Genomic DNA, 5286 nt, shown 5'->3' with positions numbered 1-5286 from the left:
AAAGCAAATGGAGATGATCTAACCCTTTGAATTTTGGGTGAACGGCTGAGATTTCTCCAGCTTTATCATTGAAATTAAAACCCTAAATTTAGCAAGTCTATTTTTTTGTTTTTGGGAGAACAATTTCTCTTCAATCCCAATATGGACTGATGCGTGTTGTCCTAGCACTTAGATTGTGCTATCTCGGAGCTTCTCCATTTTTTTTTTTTTTTTTTAAATTAAAAATATAGCTTTTGTCTACTTATTAACTTATTAAGTGATTTTTTAAGGAAAATTTATTAGAAAGTTCTATTTTGGAAACTTCTATACCATTTGGTCTCACGTTTTAAATGGTTGATTGAGTGGTAAGTTCTTTTTCAAACGTGGATAGGTATTGGTTAGAGAGATATACCCTCACTAGTTAATTGAGAAAATTTGTTTTTTTTTTTTTTTAGAATGTGTGACAGGTATGGTGTGATATTCTAATGTGACAGGTATTAAAGTGACACTCCAATGATGAGACACGCCAGAAAAAATAAACACTCCTTAGTGTACTTTTCTTAAATGTGACAACATGGTGGGCATGATGTGACACGCTAGAAAAAATAAATACTTCTTAGTATACTTTTTTCAAATATGATAATGTGGTGAGTATGTTGTGACACTCTAAAAAAATTAAAACTGCTTAGTATACTTTTCCCAAACGTGACATGTAATACTCTAATGTGGCGGACTAAATTTGATTGACTTCACTTCACACGCCAAAAAACAATTAGTAAGGAATTTACGTCTTATACTGTGCGTGTTAAAAACAATCAAACATTAAAAAGCTATTAGTGTGTTTTTCGAATAACGTGACACACAAACACCTCACCACATTCCTCATGCATAACCACATCACCTGTCCCCAACTATACTAATAATGACAAAATAGTCAATAAATAATTTAAAGAGCCACTCATTCACCAAAAAAATATTTAGGGCCTTATGGATTACAAGTTTACAAAATGAGATTTACTGGTCAATTTCCCATTTTTTAACTTATATCTAATATTAGGTTTCTAAGTAGGTAGACAAATTTGAATCCTTTACAGAAAGTACTGAGCATCTGTTGGTCACATAGGATGTTCAGTTCAAATATCCAAATTAGAGAGGAATGTTAGGGAAAATAGGTGATTTCTCACAAATAAATCAATTAATGGAAATAAAAATTAATACAAAAAAATTAAATCAACGACACAAGAATTTTTACGTAGTTTCCTCAATGTTTGAAATCTGATTCTACTATCAACCAAGAGTTTTCAAACGATTACAAACGAAACACGAATGATCTCACAAACCACCTTTAAGTGAATTTCAAATAATCACAAATAAACAAGAGGGAAAACCTCACCAAATAGATGAACAAATTGTCTTCGAAATAGATTGCAGAAGACCCAATATAATAGACTTAAATCAGCTTCACCAAACCAACCAAAGATGTACCCAAACAGAGAAGCCTTCGAAGTATAAATAGAGTAGCAGAGAGTTTCCTTTAAGACTTAAGCCAATGCACTACCAAAACTACTTCTTTGTATAACCAAGCAAAACACCACCAAATTGATCAAAAAAAGTTGCTGCACCTTTCTGAAAAAAAAAAAATAATAAAATAATAAAAAAAGATATTGTTGATTTTTGGGCTTTTTATCAAAACCTTAACTGTTACCAAACAGATTAAGAATACCCATTAGACCTCCAAAAGTCAAATATAATATATAAAAATATATTATAACCAACACCAATTCAAATTAAAATTCTTTAATAAATTAATTGGGTTCCATACTCCATTAAGGAGGCATACCCAACAATTCTCCCCCTATCGACTTAGGTGGAGACATCGACTATACCTGCAAAAGTTCGACACTTCAAATGTTTGTCGCTCGACAAAGTCTTAGTCAACATATCTGAAATATTATCATCTATATGAACTCTTTTGAGTTGCAACAACTTCGAATTTAACACATCACGAATCCAATAGTATCTCACATCAATGAGTTTCGATCTTGAATGAAAAGTGAAATTTTTACTGAAATGAATAGCACTTTGACTATCACAATAAAGTACATACCTCTCTTGCTTCAAACTCAACTCTTACAAAAAGTTCTTCAACCATAGCTCTTCCTTGCAAGTTTCTGTAATGGCGATAAATTCAGCTTTAGTAGTTGAGAGAGCAACACATTTTGTAATTTAGATTGCCATGCCATAGCTTTCCCTGCAAAAGTCATCATATACCTCGAAGTAGATTTCCTAGAATCAATATCATCGGTCATGTCGGAATTTGTGAACCCATCAAGTATCGGTTTATCATTCCCAAAATACAAACACACCTTCGAAGTCCCTCAAAGATACCTTAGAATCCATTTCACCACTGCCCAATGTTCTTTTCCCGGATTAGAGAGAAACTGACTGACCATACCAACGGCATGAGCAATATCCAGCTTTGTACAAACCATGGCGTATATCAAAGAACTAACCGTTGAAGTATAAGGAATTTTCAGCATCTCTTCCTTGTCTTTTTCACTTGTAAGACATTGATTTGAACTAGGCTTAAAGTGACCCAGTAGCTCGCCTTTTTTGCGCCCCCTTTTGAAAGGTTTGAAAGAAAGCCCTACAGTTCAGACTCCTGTGGTTCTAAATCTAATCTCACAAGCGCAATGTGAAATTGATAATCACCAAAGAGTCCAAATTTGGCAAATCATTTTGGAAAATTGATTTTGAATCAAAAATGTCAAAATTGGACTGCTTTACCAGATACAGATTCGCCACCTCAATATTTTATTTTTGGAGAAATTTAGGGAACCCATGACTCGTGCCAAAGGTCACGTGTCTGTCATCACTAAAGTTGTCTCGGCTCGGGAACTTAGGTACGAGAGGGGAAGGTCATGAATTGAGCACCTCTACTCACCCGATCAAAGATCGGCTTCAACTAATCATGATATGATTTCTTATAAACATTATGTGCTCTTATTCTGGTTATTAAGCACCTTACTATATGATGCGCACAAGCAAGTATGGACTAGTTTGCTTAATTTGGAACAATTCAATTCAAGTTTGTTTGCGAAAATGGTTTGAATTTGCCACCTCAAGTGGGTTTAAAGTTTGCGGATTTGCTACCAAACATAGTGGGCTTAAAACTGATTTGTCACTCAACAAAGTGGGCTTAATAACGCATATTCGTTGAATCGTTCCAATTCAACAACAAGCCTTCATCCACAGCCATTCAAGCAGTTTATCAAGTAAGCATTTAGCCTCATGGAAAGCATGCTAATCATGGCAACATTCACATTCATGCAAGTATGCTAAAGCATAAAAACTTACCTAGTACTCCGAGTGAAGAAGACAAAGTTAGAAAAAATGCATATTTCCTAACTATACAAAGCGTCTAATGCAACACATGTAATTATGCAATTAATAGGCTTAGCTACTAATATGACATATGGATCAATTTGAATAACATGCGATTAAACACGTATTCAAAGAAGATATTGAAATGGCAATGCAGTTTAAATGATGCGCCGAGCCTCGGTGCATGCAATACGAATAAATGGATGCAAGCATGTGATATGCTAATTGAAATATGTCCCTAATCTAACCATCAAAAGCGATTAAATAAAAGGGAGAAAGACGTGGGGTTGAAAAACATACACGCACGCACACACACTTATTACAACATTACGTCCTCGCGAAGGAAGGTCCGAATGAATAAGCTAACTAGCTAACTAGGCTAATTAAGCTAACTAATTATTACAAAACTCGAATTAATTAACTATTCTAGTTAATTAATTATAAAACGAAATCAAATAACTAGTTAAACTAACTAATTATTTACAACACTTAATTAGCTACAACTAATCAATTACAACACATATTTAAGCTAGATATTTAAACATTAAATACGCTTTAAATGCTAGGGAGGCTCATGCACGTGCTCGATTTTCACCCGAAAGGTCACTGTTTTGCTGCTGAACGCTTATGTTTGCACATAAGCACTTACACTTCCTCATTTTCTAGATCAACTCTGTTTTGGCTCAAAAGCACACTGTTAAATTTGCATTGGTGGTTGACAGGGGGGCCAGTCGGCCACTGCTGATGATCGGTCGGCCAACAATGGTGGCCAGTCAGCGACGGCCACCACTAGCTTGGACTTCCTTACTGCAATAGAGAGCAAACAGAGTCAAACAGTGTACTTTTTGAAGGTTTGTTTGTACTGTTACCCTCCTTATCATCAAACAAGTTCAAAGGAGTGATACTCTTGGCTCTCAAACTATTAACCAAGCAATTTTATTGTGTGATGGCCAAAAAATCAAGTTTGTACAAGTTTAATAAATGCAAAATAAGACTCAAATGACCATCCCCCTGTCATGCATGATCAAGGGCAATAGAGACCTAGGAAAATGGCACATTTCATCACTTTTGAGTATGAAATGTTCCATTTTCCTTGTGTTCAAACTAACGTCCGATTTGAACACATGCAATGCAACACAAAGAATGTTTATCTTGCCTATTTTACTTGCTGATTTTGTTTACATATTTTAATTACCAAATCATTATTTAATCAATTAGTCCATTGGTGAGTGTCTTTTAAGGTGAAAGAAGTGTCAACCAAAGGATAGCTTAAGGCATGAGAAAAGCTTCATGCCGTTGGTAATGAACCCTCAAAGAGGATTAAATCATTAAGCATGAGTCTCAATCTCAAGCTTAAACAACCCTAAGGTTGAAACAACTCTCAAAGCAAATGAAAAAGTGAAGAAATGAGGGAGATTGCAGATATTATAAGTGCTGAAATTAGGTGACTAAAAGCATTAAAACATGCAATCAACTCAAATCAATGGTGGTTAAAGCCTTAAAACACCAAGCTAGTGAAAGGGCTTACACTACAACTATGCAACACAAGACTCAAAAGGCACCAAACAGCCAAAACAGCGGCAAAACAGTTCAAAATAAAGTGTAAAACATGCTGGACTTAAGCCACAAAAAGCTAAAACTTTAAGCTAATATCTGAGGCTAACTAGGCATGCAAACAAGACACAAGAAGGGGAGGCTAAACCCTCAAATTTTGGACTTCAAAATGAGTTTTTTGCCACTGAAAAACCTATAAAATTCAGTGGTTAAAAGGCCCAAAAAAATTAGTTTGAAAGTGATGAACAAAGGCACAAAAACTTTACAAACTAAGAAGCAAGAAGGGTGAACCACCCCTTAATTGAAAATGGCCTCAAACCAACACTTTTAGGCCACAAAAACAAAGGTTTTAAAAGTTCAAAACCAGCC

The sequence above is a fragment of the Camellia sinensis genome, chromosome 6, assembly GCF_055761805.1.
Source record: "Camellia sinensis isolate YWXY chromosome 6, ASM5576180v1, whole genome shotgun sequence".
NCBI lineage: Eukaryota > Viridiplantae > Streptophyta > Magnoliopsida > Ericales > Theaceae > Camellia > Camellia sinensis.
This window is presented reverse-complemented; position numbering follows the sequence as displayed.